Below are 17649 nucleotides of genomic sequence, written 5' to 3' on the forward strand. Positions count from 1 at the left end.
GTCACAGACTGTGTTTGAAAAATGTCAGACAGGAGCTGATTGGCTGGTTGTTTATCACTCTCCATTTTATCACTTTTGAATCTTAGTGCATCTGGCCCAGAATCTGATTGGTTGCTATGAGCAACATCCCATTGTCAATAGAACACCCATCTTAAGGTAAATACAACAAAACGGGATTTCCAAGTCCTTGGCGCAACACTTGAATCAGGTAAGTCTGGAGATCTTTTTTTCTCAGAGGTTTTCTTACTTTTCAAGGATATTTTCAACAGTAAATAAAAAGAGTAAATAAAAAGAGAGGGGGAATAACTGGTTAGAAATATCTCTTCCCCAATACGAGGAAACAACAGTGAAGGAGATGTAGGTATAAGCGTACCCCCACTCACGGTAAGTAAGATGATGTATAGGCCCGTAGCGGTTTCTTTGTGATTCTCTTCCTTTGATTTTCTGTTTTCTTTGTCGAGGTTCTTGTTCTCCGTTCAAGACGTGGGAATGAAGACAAGGGGGGAAGGTTAGTAAGTGGATCTTATGGTGTAATAAACACCCCGTGCGGATTTAGATGTGCGAAAGATGTGATTATCGTACCTTACTCACCCCAAGATAGAGCAAGATACACATATAAAGGTTTCTTTGTGAACAAGATAACAGGTTCCTACAGTAGAAGGTGGATATGCGTACCGCACTCACGTGAGTAGGTGCGGGGTATATACCCGTAGCGTTTTCTTTGTCTGTGTGAATTTCTGTTAGTCCGTGAAAAACGATGTTTCTCCCAAATGGACGAGTGGAAGTAAATAATGGAGTGTGTAGATAAACACCCAGAAAGGTTTCTTTTATGGAAGAAAATACAGCTTCACCACGTGATGTATATAAGTATATAACAGTATATACCCAAGAATGGACCAATAGGAAATCTGCGTACCCAAACTTACAGTGATGTAAGTTTTTTCACCGCCTATAATGGTTTCTTTACACTCTGGATGGAAATCAATTAGCGAGGATGCTTTTTCTCCCAGATATAACCAAAAGTTGTTTAAAAAAGTTAGTCCTTTATTCCATAGTAAAAAAAATTAATTAGATAAAAAATCCTCCATCCCAACAATGGTAGGATTATACAGGAGTCCAAGAATTGTCCACAGGTATCCACATTACATCCGAAAAGGATAGTAAGAAGTACAAAAATACAAAAATAAAAATAAAAAACCGATAAAAAATACAATGTTTAAAATACATACAGTGTATCCGAGATGGAAAGGATGATGGCTGCTCACTCTCCACAGAACTGGTCCGTACATACACGTTGCGATTTTAACATGCGTTTTAAACTTTTAAAGTTCAAAACGCATCGCATTGGTTAGAATCGCACCGTGTACCTGCGGGGATGCGATGTGGTGCGCGTCCCCACGGGTACAATATTGTATAGCACAAAAAGTATCTGCAGGCAGTACTTATGTGCTACATCGCATCGCATCACTTTTGCGATGCGATGTCCATTAGGTAACTATAAACTTTAAAATAAAATAAAAAAACTGCAAAAATCACATGGCATCGCAACAGTACAGTACTGTACATCGCATCGCATCGCATTCCCTACAAGTGCCAAAATCGCAGGGCACCTTGAAGTTCAAAATGCACAGCACGTTAAAATCGAAGCGTGTATGGGCACCTTTAGTAAATTTATCCTGATAATCAAATATAAAATCACTAACAGATAATTTAATCATGACAACAGTTATTGCCGTCTTTCTGCTACTGTTGTGGTTTTCATGCAGAAGAAGAAGAGCTGAATACAGTATATAACGTTACAGCGGGAATGACATAGTAGCATATAGCAGACTGTTTATCTGTAACCATGGTGATATAACAATGAAGCATTGATGCTGCACAAGTTACTAATAAAGGATATGAATGGATAGGTCACTTATACCCGAGCTGCACTTAGCAACAAATATACATTTTATGAGAACATCGTAAACTAACTCCAAATAAACACAATGGGCTCTAAATATTCTAAAATACAAATAAAAATAAAATCCAAATCATTTACAACTGCACTTACTGACATGTCCAAATAGCCGAGGTCTTTTACTTGCACAAAATGTGATACTATTGCAAAACCCTTAAATACAAATTATGCAGATAAAGTACCAATTAATTAAGAAGAATTATAAAGGCAGCTGATGGGAAGAAATCATTTAATGTTTTTTTCCAAATCTGCTATAAAATGAAATACAGGTACTTAAAGAACATTAAAATAAATAATTAACTGGAATAAAATGTATAACATATTTCAGCGGCCATCTACGGTACAATTATACAAAAAAAAGATAAATACAGGAATGATTGTTCTGATTTCTGTGAAACCCTAATTCTAAAATGAACTATAATTTCAGCGACACATCAAGTCATACATTAAAGAAAACAATACTTTCCACTATGAGAAGCTGCCGTAAGGCTCAGTGGTGTCACTATGGGTGTGCAGTCAGGGCCGGCAACAGAAATCTTGGGGCCCCATGCACTGATATCTCTGGGGTCGTACTCCCTCACCCTGCAGCCTGGGCGTACTCTGGGGACGTACTCCCTCACCCTGCAGCCTGGGCTATATCACACTAATGCAGTCCCTCACCCTACAGGTTCCGTTCTATCACACCAATGAACATCCTCACCCAGCGCTACAGTATATCACATTGCGCTCCCTCAATCTGCCACCTGTGATCTATCACACTGACACGCTCCCTCACCCTGCGGCCTTCTCTCTATCACACTGACAAGCTCCCTCACCCTGCTGCCTGCTCTCCATCCCACTGGTGCATTCCCTCACCATGCGGCCTGCTCTCTATCGCACGGACGCCTTCCTTTACCCTGCGGCTTGTGATCTATCACACTGACAAACTCCCTCACCCTACGGCCTTCACTCTATCACACTGACGCACTCCCACAACCTGCACCCTGCGCTCTATTATACTGATGTGCATCTTCACCCTGTGGCTTGCTCTCTCTCAGACTGACGCACTTCCTCACCCCACGGCCTGCTCTCTATCATACTGATACGCTTCCTCAACCTGCGGCCTGCTCTCTATCACACAGACACGCTCCCTCAACCTACGGCCTGCACTCTCTCACAATTACTCGCTCCCTCAGCCCACGGCCTGCGCTCTATCACATTGACACACACCCTCACCCCACGACCTGCTCACTATCATACTGAAGCACTTCCTCACCCCGCAGCATGCGCTCTATCACACTGACAAGCTCCCTCACCCTATGGCCCTCGCTCTATCACACTGATGCACTTCCATACCCCGTGGCCTGCGCTCTATCACACTGACACACTCCCTCACCCCACGACCTGCGCACTATCTACTGAAGCACTTCCTCGCCCCCGCAGCCTGTGCTCTATCACACTGACAAGCTCCCTCACTCTACGGCCCTCGCTATATCACACTGATGCACTTCCATACCCCACGGCCTGTGCTCTATCATACTGATGCGCTTTCTCACCCTGCGGCCTGCTCTCTATCACACTCCCTCACCCTGCTCTCTATTATACTGTCGCACTTCATCAGCCTCCAGCCCGCTCTCTATCACGCTGACACAATCCCTCACCCCATGACCTGAGCACTATCATACTGAAACACTCCCTAACCCCGCGGCCTGCACTTTATCACTATTACTTGCTCCCTTAACCCTGCAGCCTTTGCTATATCACACTGATGCATACCCTCATGCAACGGCCTGCACTCTATCATACTGACGCTCTTCCTCGCCCTGCGGCCTGCTCTCTATCAAATTGATGCACTTTCTCAGCCCGCGGCCTGTGCTCTATCATACTGATGCACTTCCTCAGCCGGCAGCCTGCTCTCTATCACACAGACGTGCTCCCTAACCAACGGCCTGCACTCTATCACAATTAATCGTTCCCTCATCCCGAAACATGTGCTCTATCACACTGACACACTCCCTTAACCTGCGGCCTGCGCTCTATCACAGTGATGTGCTCCCTCACCCTGTGGCCTGCGCTTTATTACACTGACATGCTCCCCCCCGCAGGCTAATCCTGACCCTCCCCACTAGTGCTTAACCCTCATACCTTGCTGCCTACCCCCCCTAGCCTAACCCTAACCCCACATATATGCACATACCACTCACTCTTACTTTTGAAGCATCTGCAGAGTGCAGTCCAGGCCCACACTGGCTGTGTGGGCCTGGAACTCCAGCAGCCTCTCCTCTCCCTCTTTATCAGGAAGCAGCAGCAGCAATCACCTGAAACTGAAATCCATGTGGCCCAGCCCCCTTAGCCCCACCCCCACTGGGACCCATATAGCTCCGTCCACCTGCCGAGGGAGCAGCTGAGTCAATGGCCAGGCATCGAGAGGAGAGAGTTGGGGGATCAATGCTGAGTGGCCGGACAATTGAGGGGGGCTGTTTTGGGGTATCTCAGAATGGTGAGGACTGGGTCAGCTGTCCCCTTTGACCTCCATGTTGCCGGTCTTGGACTAGAAAAAGCACTTAATTCACTCAGAGAAAACTAGAGGAAGCTCTTTATTCACTCAGAGATGACAAGGGAAATCACTTCATTCATTTAGAGACAACTAGGGAAAGCTCACATGCACTCAGGACAAATATGGGAAGCTCTTCCTTCACTCAAAGACAACTAGGGGAAGTTCTTCATTCACTCAGAGACCACTAGGAGAAGCTCATCAGACAACTACGGAAAGCTTTTCATTCACTCAGAGACAACATGGGGAAGCTCTTCATTCCCTCAGAGACAACTACGGAAAGCTCTTCATTCACTCAGAGACAACTAGGGGAAGATCTTCATTCACTCACAGACAACTACGGAAAGCTCTTCATTCACTCAGAGACAACATGGGGAAGCTCTTCATTCACTCACAGACAACTACGGAAAGCTCTTCATTCACTCAGAGACAACTAGGGGAAGATCTTCATTCACTCAGAGACAACTACGGAAAGTTCTTCATTCACTCAGAGACAACTACGGAAAGCTCTTCATTCACTCACAGACAACTACGGAAAGCTTTTCATTCACTCAGAGACAACTAGGGGAAGCTCTTTATTCATTCAGAGACAACTAGAGAAAGTTCTTCTTTAATTCAGGGACAACTAAGGGAAGATCTTCATTCACTCACAGACAACTAGGAGAAGCTCATCATTCACTCAGAGACAACTACTGTAGGGGAAGATTCACTCAGAGACAACTACGGAAAGCTCTTCATTCACTCACAGACAACTAAGAAAAGCTTTTCATTCACTCAGAGACAACTAGGGAAAGCTCTTCATTCATTCAGGGACAACCAGAGAAAGTTCTTCATTAATTCAGGGACAACTAAGGGAAACTCATCATTCACACAGCGACTAGGGAAAGCTCTTCATTCATTCATAGACAACTAAAGAAGACTCTTAACTCACTGAGAGACAACAAGAGAAAGTTTTTCACTCATTCAGAGACAACTAGTGGAAGCTTTCCCTCAGAGACAATGAGGGAAAGCTCAATGGGCCTTATTCTGGTTCCATCGCTCCCCCGCACGTTCACAATGGGGAGCAACGTTTTGCTTAGGCAACCCTTATATAAACTGCAGATGAAAATCTCGGTAACCTGGGGGCTACTAAGATGACATGGTCACAGAGTGTGATCTGATGGTTCATCTTGAGATGCAACAGCAGATCATGGAAGCTGGCAAGAGGCATCTATTTACACTAGACACCTCCTGCTGCATATCGTTTTTCAGCCAGCACTAAACCAGGCCCTTAACCTTAAGATTTAAGACAATTATTGTGTGCCTTTTTTCTCTTTGTTTCTGTCTGTCTAGTTTGATTTAATTTGCTGTATTTTAAAGAGTTGTTTAATTGCACCAACCGAACAATTATGTTTATTTTAAAAGTGTTCTGATAGGGTTTTTTGTAATGAGCCCTTTCTTGGCATTTCTCGAATGTTCTGCTAAACACATTTTTACAGATCTGGAAGTTCTTCCTATATATAAAAGGCTGCAATTGCATTTTATTAGATAAACATCATTAGCATTGTGGTATACTGTATGATAAATGGCTTTATCTGGTATCCTTTGTTGTTTACTGTAAATGAAGTGTACTCTGAAGTTTTGCTGGAAATATGTTTGCTGGCCATGCAATTTCCACATCAGTGGAATCGCTTGTTACTTATTGGATTACTGGTTCTGACGTGAGAACGCTTCTGAGCAGATGTTATTTTATTATCATTATTGTCTGCCAGTCTGTAGAATAACCTTTGGGTTGACAGCAGGATATTTTGGAGTACAGGGTCTTTGTGTAAAAGATACCATTGATTTTTTTTATTTTTGTACACAGATCCGTAATTATTGATAAATGCTAGTTCTCCTTTAGTAAAATGCTTACATGCACTTCTGCCTTGGTGGTCACTATGGGCCTGATTCGGACCCACTAGGCAGTTTCCACTGGCCATTCGCACATGCTCAAATTTGTGCATGTGCGGACCCCCACCTTTGGCTCCTCCTGAATGGGTATGTATTAGGCCCTATATTTTGGGCTCATATCCCTGGGCGATGAATACCTGACTCATTTTTGTGAAGTACAATTTCTTTTTCCGAAATAAATTGACTAGTAGGTATCCCTTTTAGCCAATTAGGGTGATGCTTGCTCTTTTTGTGAATAGACAGGGGTGGATCAAGGGAAGGGGATAAATAATTGCCCTCCACCTTCTACCCCAGTAACACTTTGCTCCTTCTCACTGGCTACTATATACTGTTGCAGTATGGTGGCATTTTATGCAGGGGGAGAGCTGAGAGTGCACCTGGGGAGGCTGCTACCAATGGTAATAGTCTTGGTTCTCTCCCTGCCTTATGTGACACCATATAGTGGCTAGCAGTAGTTTGAAGAATAGAAGTGTCTTAGGGGGTGATCACCCTGATTCCCCCTCCCCCGGATCCTCCACTGTGTACGACAACATAAAATCTTGCTAATCTGTATGTTTTATAGGGCAGCAACATAGAAAGCCCTGACAGAAGGAGTGGCTGGTAGAGGTGGAGTAAATGAAAACCAAAGAGAATGAGGAAAAACCAATAGATGAGGGGCCATTTGATGCTGTGAGGAGGAGGAAGGAATGGTGGAGGACACGTCACACTAGGCTCTGGCTGTAGGGAAAATTAGTAAAGGCCCCCATACACTACGCAAGTTCTTCGAGGGTAGAAGTCATATTTGATCTCTGGCTCCCATCCTATGCATACAGGACCTTCGATCTTAGTAAATATCCCCCAAGAAGTGTTTCTAAATTCACTGATGAGTATCAGGGGATTGGTGGACAACACAGAGGTGCGGAGTCTAAACCCACCAGTGGTCTTCTCCGGGGACTCCCATAAGTAAGGGGTTATCCTTATTTTATTTCTGCCAATAGGCAGGTCGCGGTCCTCTGCTTGGGTTACCCTGCCAGATGTCAGTGAGCTAGGACTTATAATATGATCTGAATTCATTGGGAAGTATCAGGGAATTGACAGAAACCCAAGTCAGAGGTGGGGAGTCTAATCCCTTTGATGGTCTTCTCCAGGGACCCACAAGGGTCTGAAACCGATTGTATGACTACCGTGCTTGAACTGATGATGCGGTTGTTGGGCTTAAACCAATGATGCTACTAACAGGCTGGAACCAATGATGATGATTATTGGACTTAAACTGAAGGAAAAGAGTGTCAGCTTGAACTGAAGGACAGGCTAAGTACTTCCACACGAGGTAGTAGTCCTGAGCTAGACTTTCTTACCCGGGGGAGGGTGAGAAGGCACATGTGTAATAGCAAAGACCATAAGACCGAGATTGTGGATCTATCCCCTTCAGTTAATGAATGGGATAAGGAATCCGTCTTTACATTTTGAGATAGTGGATGATAAGCAATTTTGAATTTAAATATGGAAAAGAACAACGCCCAACCAGCCTGGTGAGGATTAAGACACTAAGCTGATTTGGCCTAGAGTAAGTTCTTATAGTTGGTGAAGTGATTGGGAATTTAACGCCCTACAAAATATACCTTCATTCTTCTAAATCAAATTTGACAGCCAGCAGTTCCTGTCACTGTGGAGGAATTTTTCTCTACTGGTTGGAACTTACCAGAAAGAAACCCACTGCGGAAGCATCTGCTTCAAGAGTGAAGGTTCAGGCTGATGAAGACCTGTGGAAAAGATGAATGCTTGCTTCAGCAACTGAAAGGTATTAAGGGCCTAATTCAGTACTGCTCGCTAAGGAGCGTCCGTTTGCGGCTTAGCGAGCGGCTAAGCGCAGCCAAAGGGAAGAGAAATTCAATGGTCATTTCCACCCCGGCCCTCCCACCCTGCAAGGAACGGCCCGTAACTCACCAAAGCCGTTCACTGCTGGGGTTTGCACATGCGCAGAAATGCGCATGCGCAAACCCTGACCATAGGGGCTGGGACCGAATTCGGATCACTACGAATGATGCTGAATCGACCCCTAAGTGCTTCCTGAGACCGCTCAGCAGGAACTGCACCTATTCAGGTAAGGGCCATTATCGGAGCGATGAGGGTAGAAAATACACAAATACATTTTCTGTAGTAATTAACTAGGATAATACATCATTGAACTGCCTTGAGCTTGTGGCTAAGGACCAACCGGTAATCAACTAAATTTTTTCAGGATCCAGAGTCGGAAAGCATATACCCCAAGTAGGGTATTAAGGAAATCTCAAAAGGGCTATTTGCCATACAAATGATTACTACTTTGACTAGAATGTTGTTTGTACTGAGTGCTGCATTGACTGAGACACACTGTACAAGTTCTGCTATATATGTCTCATCCTACCTGTCACATGACACTAGTGGCTTTATTAGATGTTTGGGTATGCCAATAACATTTCAGTAAGCATCACGAAGGTAGCATAACACCTCTGTCAGTACCTGGGAATTCTGTGGACCCGGGTGACGACCAGGAACCGGAGTAGCTTGCAGGGTAGCAGGGCGAATGTAAGTCCTTCTCATACGGGACCTGGGAGGAGCCCGGAGCTGGAGGACACTGACGTGTAGAAATTAGCCACGGGGTAGATGATGAAGGAACGGGTGACATACAGGAATCAGGAAACAGTTGTAGCAAGACCAGGATACACAGGTGACTGCAGTAGGTAGCACCCAGGTAGGAGGTGCGCAGGAGACTGTGGCAGGCTGCAGCCAGGCAGAAGGTATACTGGAGACTGGTGTAGATTGTATCCAAACGGAAGGTGCACAGGAGGTTGCTTGCAGAATGCACCCAGACTGAAGCTACACAGGTGATAGCAGGAGTTGTACCCAAACGGAAGGTGCACATGAGGTTGCTTGCAGGTTGCACCCAGACAGAAGGTACACAGGTGATAGCAGGAGTTGTACCCAACTGGAAGTTGCACATGAGGTTGTTTGCAGATTGCACCCAGGCAGAAGGTACACAGGTGATAGCAGGAGTTGTACCCAAACGGAAGGTGCACAGGAGGTTGCTTGCAGATTGCACCCAGGCAGAAGGTACACAGGTGATAGCAGGAGTTGTACCCAAACGGAAGGTGCACAGGAGGTTGTTTGCAGATTGTACCCAGGCAGATGGTACACAGGTGATAGCAGGAGTTGTACCCAAACGGAAGGTGCACAGGAGGTTGCTTGCAGGTTGCACCCAGGCTGAAGGTACACAGGTGATAGCAGGAGTTGTACCCAAATGGAAGGTGCACAGGAGGTTGTTTGCAGATTGCACCCAGGCAGATGGTACACAGGTGATCAGGACTGATTGCACCTTGGAGCAGAATGCTGGAGGTGCACAGATGATCAAAGGCTGATTGCACTTGGAGCCAGACGCTGGAAGTGCACAGGTGATCCGGACTGACTGAGCTCAGGACACTGGTGTTCCCTAAGGATTGACAAGCGAAGAACTGGCGCCAGCTTGGTTCAAACATGAGTCTTTTATCCCCCTTGAGAGTCTCTGATAGGCTGCTGACTTCAGCCCGGATTGCATTGGCTGGCTTCACCAAGATGGCGCCTGCTGCGCAGACGCTGCGGCAAAGGTAGTGTGCCTTGTGTCAGTGAAGTCCCCACAGGCGGCCGGAAGCACTGCAGCTGCCGCTCCGCCGGTGCTCGCATCCAGGGTGAGGGGACAGAGCCGGGAACCAGGCCAGGACACTCCGCGCCAGCACAAGGCAACCAGTCAGAGCGGGCAGCGTCACCCACACATAATGGTGACTGCCCACGTCCTCCTGGCGCTCTGCTCACACGCCCGAGACCACGCACCTGGACCAGATCCCGCCGCACTACCCGGACTGGTAAGCGACACACGTGGACCCAGGGGCGTAGCTAAGGGTTCATGGGCCCTGGTGCGAAAGGTCAGCTTGGGGCCCCCCTACATACATGCTATTTTTAATTAAGTCTCCCACTGGACCGCTAGCCAATAGATGCTTGCGGTCCAGCAGCCATCAATGCTGCTTCTGATTGGCTGCTGGACCGCAAGTACTAATTGGCTAGCAGTCCAGCGGGAGACTTAATAGCGGCGAACAGGGCAGTTACGCTCAGCCATGCAGAGCAGGGAGTGGGTGGCATAGATGCTGGTGGGTGCTCAAGCCAAAAATATAGGAAATGGCTTCATGGGGAAGGGACGTGGCCACAAAATAAGGCAAGCAATGTTCACTGGGTTTAGTTAACCTTTTATGACCTCCCATGAGCCTTTGTCAGTGCATGGCCAGACACCAGGCAGGCACCCCAAGAAAATAAAAGCTGACAAGCCTGACAGGACTGGAGTCAGTGCTGTTGTGGAACTACACGTCCCAGCATGCCCTGCCACAGATTTTAGATAATGGATTTCTAAAACTGTGACAGGGCATGCTGGGACGTGTAGTTCCACTGTAACAGTGGAACTACACATCCCAGCAGTTTTAGCAATTTTTCACATAAACTCATAAGCCTGACAGGACTCACTGTAGTCCGATACAGGGCGCCGGGCGGTCCTGCTCCTGGCAGCCTACTCCACTCTATGCTGCATCAGCTGGCTCAGCCCAGGCTGTGTCGGGCGCCGACGTGCTGTGTGATGGCGCGGAAGCGGAGGGAGAGGGAGGTTGGAGCCCGCGTGCGTCGCGCTGACGTCACGCGGCAAGGGGTCCCCTTCCTATTGGCTGCCTGCGGCTGGGGACGGGACACGGTGGCCGTATCTGAGCTGTGATTGGCTGCAGCAGGGGGATTCAGAGCCGCTGCAGCCAATCACAGCTCAGATACGGCCACTGTGTCCCGTCCCCAGCCGCAGGCAGCCAATAGGAAGGGGACCCCTTGCCGCGTGATGTCAGCGCGACGCACGCGGGCCCGCAAAGCAGCACTGGCAGGGGCGGATTGGGGACTAAAAGTGGCCCTGGAAAATTTCTGGAAGTGGCCTCATGGCGGCACCAAATCAAAAATGGGCAGAGTCAGCATAGCAGTAGGTGAGATTCCTACATCACTGTACCTAGAGACATCAGTGACAGGCAAGGCTAAAGCATCGGCCGGTGGGGAAGGGGTGCAGCGGTGTCCATGCTGTGCAGCATCGCCCTCCTGAGATATAGTAGAAATAAATTGTGCTGCACAGTCTATTTCTACTTGGGATACTAAATGCACGGAGCCGCGCATTGGTATCACAAGCCCCCTTAACACTGTGCGATTTTGGCTAACTTTCCTTACGATTTTGACTAAATGTAGGTAAAAATGTAGGGTGTGGGGAAGGGGCAATATCACATATTAGTACCAATTCACATTACACTACACACTGCACCAGGTAGAGCCCCTTAGACACAATGCACCAGTTACTCATTGTCACACACAGCAATGCCCATTACATATTTTACCACAAACCATAATACCTATTACAAATTATGCAACATACTGCTGCTTACCTACAAGCTTGCTGCAAGGCGTTACATGCTTGTTGCCAGGGTTTTCCTGCTCGATGCCAAGGGTTTCTTGATTGATGCCAAGGATTATATGCTCTTTACCAGCGTTTACAAGCTCCTTGCCATGGGGGTAGGGGGATTTAAATGCTCATTGCCAGCGGGTTTAGTCCTCCTCGTCATGAGTTTCTTGCGCGTTGCCACATGGGAATTCGTGCTCCTTGCCAGTGGGAGTTACATGCTCATTTCCCAGGGTGAGATACAGGATCGTTGCCCAGGGCGAATTTTATGCTCATGGCCCAGGGGGAGTTACATGCTCATTTCCCAGGGGGAGATACAGGATCATTGCCCAGGGCAAATTTTATGCTCATGGCCAAGGGGGAGTTACATGTTTGTTGCCCAGTGGGATTTGCATTATCATTGTCCAGGGGGAGTTGCATGCTCATTGTCCAGGGGGAGTTACATGCCATTGACCAGGGGAAGTTTCTTGCTCGTTGCACAGGCAGAGTTACATGCACATTGCCCAGGGGCCGTGGCGTAACTATAAATTTTGCTCCCTTTGCCCCATGATATTTTGGCAAAACAACAGGGATGCGTCTAGACAGTTGGCCCCCACTCCCCATAGACATTTTAAAAATAAAGACTTTGACCCACATAGCCGCACATACTACACTACCGCCGCTAACCTGCACCCGACTCCCCGCATATACTGTTGGAGAAAGTGCGCTATATAAATTAAACTTACTCACATACTAAACTATTACTGATACCCTGCACCCCATCCCCACACACTACACTACTGCCGGTACCCTGCACCCCACTGCTTGAACACACTATATTACCGCCACTACCCTGCACACACTACTCTATCGCTGATACCCTGCACCCCCTCCCGCACACTACAATACCACTGCTACCCTGCACCCCACTGCCTGAACACACTATATCACCGCCACTACAGTACACACAATACTGCTGCTACCCTGCACTATCGCTGCTACACTATCGCTAATACCCTGCACCCCCTCCCTGCGCACTACACATTACCCTGCACACACTACACTACTGCCGCAACCCTGCATCCCACTCTCAGAACATACTACACTACTGCTGCTACGCTACACCCTCCCCCCACACACACTACTGCTGCTACCCTGTACCCCACACCTTGCACACATTATACTATCGCCACTACACCCCCCTCCTCGCACATACTACACTACTGCTGTTACCTTACACCTTGTACCCTACACTACACCCGTTCCCGCACATATATCACTACTGATGCTACCCTGCACCCCACTCCCCGCACACACTATACAACTGCCACTATGCTACACATCCTACCCTACCCCCTGTCAGCACACACACAAACACACTGTAGTGTTGCAGGCTTCTCCCCTGCCCATGCCTGCTCGCTCCTCCAGTGCACCATGCTCAGCAGAGCATAGAAATGTCTGTTGGCCGGCTTCTGCTACGAGGGAAGGGGGGGGGGGTGTAATGGAGAGGGGATGAGGGCAGTTGAGGGGGAGAGGAGAGGGACGGTATGAGGCACTGAAGATCGTGTGCTGTCAGGAAGGGCCCTAACACAGATCACCGTGCCACCTCTACCGGTCACACAGTGTGCGGCAGGCCGGCAGCTGTCAGTCTGCACATCAGCGGGGCTGCAGAGCGTACAGCAGCTCTCCACAGACTCAGCCTGCCCCAAGCCACCAACAGGTCTGCGGGCGGCGGGACCATAGTTAGGTCGCTGCCAGGAGGTGCGTATCACCTGCTCATTACCAATGCCCAGGGGTGCGCACTGCGCACTTCCGGGAAGCGCTGAAAGCCCTGCGCTCCCCTTTCAGATGCTAGAGGTACAGGAGCGCCTCTAGCTTCTGTCCACAATCAGGCGGTGGCCATCTTTGGAGGGGCACAGGGTCTCTGTATGCGGACAGAGACACTGAGCCCCTGAGGCGCCGCTCTCCACTGCAAAGGCTGTGACTGTGAGTTTTAAAAAATTTTTATTAAAATGTAGGAGACAGTCGCCTCCAGGGTGAGCGGCCTCCCGGGATTCTTCCCGGTAATTTCAGTGGCCAATCCACCACTGAGCACTGGGAACGGGTGCGACTGCGTCCTGTTCGCTTCCCTCTTCCAGGACAGTGGCGGGGGTTGGGCCCCCCTGGCTCAGGGGCCCGGTCGCATCTGCGACCGCTGCGACCCCTGTAGCTACGCCACTGCGTGGACCGTGACAACCTGATTTCTGGCCCTTTTTTTTTGTGACAGACTTGCCGGACTGTTCGTTGAGGGGAGGGAGGACCAGAGGCGGAGAGCTGTGGAAACAGGGCTTGACCATGGGAATGCCAAGCATATTATGGGTGTTCCTATGAAAAAGCTGGGAATTCCCATGGGAACGCAGGCGGATCGATGCCTGCCGGGGGCGGGCGGCTGACATTGCGGGATGGACACCGAAGGAAATAAAAGTCAGTTCAGACTGACTTTTATTTCCAAAGGCAGGAGCAATCGTTTACATGGTAAAGGAGCAGGGGCGTGCAGTCAGGGGAGGCAGTGCTTCCACTGTAATTTTGTCTAAAATAATACAGAGAATATACCTATAACACATATTCCAGGTCATAAGTATTTCCTTTATATTATTTTATCAGTTTATAGTATTTAAAATAGTTTGAGAGGCACCGATAAGGATGCCTCCCCCTAACAACTGCAAGGGGATAAAGCAGGGGGGGGGGCATGGCTAAGCAGTGGGCTAAAAAAGCTCATTCAAAATAATGCCGAAAGCTGCATCTCTAGAAGTTCTTCATTGACAGGGGCTGCTGTGATTGGACAATCCGGCGGTGCTGCTTTGGCTCTCCCCTCCCCTGTGACCAGTACTTCGGCTCCCTGTCCCCGTGTGCCTGCTCCCCTCTCCCCTGCCTGGCGAGTATAATTTTTTTCTTGTGGAGGTTGTTTCAACTGCGGCAGACAGAGGGGGGCTGTGTGGGGGTTTGATTGCCGGCGGCGGCAGTGGATGGGGGGGTTAGGTTGGGTGTTGGCAGCAGCCAGGCACAGGGGGGGTGTGGTGATGGCTGTGACAGTTCCTCTCTGTTCACAGCCACCACCGCATGTCACTGGTACCCAGGGGATTTGGCAGCCGGGGGGGGGGGGGGAGCGTTTCGGCAAGGCGACATTTCAGCGCTCGGTAAGCAGCGAACTTCGCTGCTTACCGATCCTTACAGAATCACCTCCTCGGATTCAGGACCACATATCATGATTCACAGCTATTCAAGTCCTCACGACTGCACGCACTTCTCTGCAGGAGTGGACAGGACACAGAAAGGTTTTCTGCTCTCCCGGGAGGCTGATAAAGCTCCTGCGAATCTCCCAGACATTCTGGGACACTACTCAAATGCTCTTTCATATATTTTTTGGGATAAATAATTGCTTGCACTTGCAATAGGCGAAAGTGAGCCTTATAATTGGTTCAGGTTCTCGCAAGTTTTTATCACTGGTCTTTTGAAATGAAAAAGCTCTGCACCTAATAATAATGGCCCTGATTTCATCCAGAACAGTGATGTGATGAAAGGGTGGTTTCTGCGGGCACAGTACAGTACATGACTCACATTCTTCTGACTGCTCAGCTGAGACTGCAGAGCCACTTGGAGCGCCAGGAAAGTGACCTGTCTTACCACACACGTGTTTGGCAGATAGTAACAGCAGCAGCTGCTAAGTGCGTTTCCTGGGGCGTGAGCCTGTTGCATTGGATGGGCAAGTGGAAGCAACCAGCTTTCAGCCAATTAGTTAAAATACTGAAAAGTGAGACCACTGTCTAATCGGAGCACTGGAATAGTCTCAGCCCAGATGTTAGAAAAAGCAAAAAAATACACCTTGCTCCATAATAAAGGTCATATTCAATCATCATTCAGTTTTTTTGGACATACAAAGGCAATTTCCTTCCCAAATGGATAAAACCATGTGCACTGCAGGACGGGGGGGGGGGGCAGATGTAACATGTGTAGAGAGAGTTAGATCTGGGTAAGTTGTTTTGTTTCTGTGCAGGGAAATACTGACTGCTTTAGTTTTACATTGCAATATATCACTATGATGTAAAACTCCACCCAAATCTAACTCTCTCTGCACAAGTTACATCTGCCCCACCTGCAGTGCACATGGTTTTGTCCATTTGAGAAGGAATTTACCTTTGAGAGTGAGCCAGAATAAGGGCCATACTGTATATAAATTAAATGTTGTGTACACTGAGTTTTATCTATGTGTCCTGGAAAAAAAAAATCCCCTGTGGGGGGGAAAAGAAGGTGGCGCTACGACGTGAGGTGGTGCACTAGCAGCTGCTGGGATTTCAGGTTAGTCAGACCTGAAGTGTAGCCTATTCAAAATGGAATAGGTTGACAGGGTCAAATGGTCAACATGGGAAAGGTCAGCAGTGCCAAAATGTTGACAAGGAAAATGTAATATAAAGGTCAACACATGTGAAGACCCACAAATATATAACGGGTACCCTCACATGGCTCGGTTTGGGTCGCCATGCTTGAGGCTCTGTGCCTCACTAAGCACGGCACACTATTATATTCAACCTCTATGCTGACATGGATTGTGAAGCCGGTTCAAAAAAGACAAAAACTGTGTGTCGTCTTTTTCATGTCGACCTTTTCACACTGTTGACCTATTGGGGTAGTAATAGTTTTTACCTTGCCTACAATTTATTTTTATTGCATATATGAAATTAAAATATATTATGACTGTCTCCTGTGCACCGTTATATATGTAATATTGTTTTGAAGCATATGATTTGTGCCTTGATCAAACATGCCTGCATCAAGTGCGATTATTTGAGAGGGTAAATATAGAGGATCTGTGGAACTCCCAATTCATTCAGCTCCTGAAAGTGTGAACAACACAGAAACGCGTTGTGCAGCTTTTCCTGTATCCTTATTCCAGATCGGCGACCGCATCCAGAGGCTCATTCCACCAATGTCTCAGGTGAGATTATTTGAGAGGGTAAATATAGAGGATCTGTGGAACTCCCAATTCATTCAACTCCTGAAGAAGGTGTAAACAACCCCGAAACGCGTTGTGAAGCTTTTCCTGTATCCTAATTCCAGATCGGCGACCGCATCCAGAGGCTCATTCCACCAATGTCTCAGGTGAGATTATTTGAGAGGGTAAATATAGAGGATCTTCGGAACTCCTAATTCATTCAGCTCCTGAAAGTGTGAACAACACAGAAACGCGTTGTCCAACTTTTCCTGTATCAAAGTTCCAGATAGGTGACCGCATCCAGAGGCTCATTCCACCAACGTCTCCGTGCCACTTCAACTTGCTGCAAGGATGTCTTGCTAAATTATGGCCCATTGGACGGACAACCATCATTTGTGGGTAATTATTAGTCTCCAGCTGGGCAATAGACTGGGACTTTATTTTCCAAGGAATCAGTGTTCCCTTACCCAATGTATAGACCAGGGGTTGCCAAATCAATTCTCGAGATCTATGAACAATTTATGTTTTCCAGGCCACCTGTGGATCTGTAGAATGTGTCAGTTACAAATACATGCAGCACATGTTTGAAAATGTGGGATACCACTAACTACACCTGTGCATCAACTAGGTGGTCTGCAAAATGTAGACTGTTAGTATAGGCTGAGGATCGGTTTTGGCCAGCACTGGTATAGACCCTCAAACAAACTCTAGGCAAAGTTTTAAATAGACATTAATAGATTGTATTTGCCTGAACTGCTTTCCTGTTTAAATACATAAAAGGCAGCCAAAGATAGACATGTCATAATATTCCTTTA

Source organism: Crinia signifera, chromosome 1, assembly GCF_055691185.1.
Source record: "Crinia signifera chromosome 1, ASM5569118v1, whole genome shotgun sequence".
In the NCBI taxonomy this organism is placed as follows: Eukaryota; Metazoa; Chordata; class Amphibia; order Anura; family Myobatrachidae; genus Crinia; species Crinia signifera.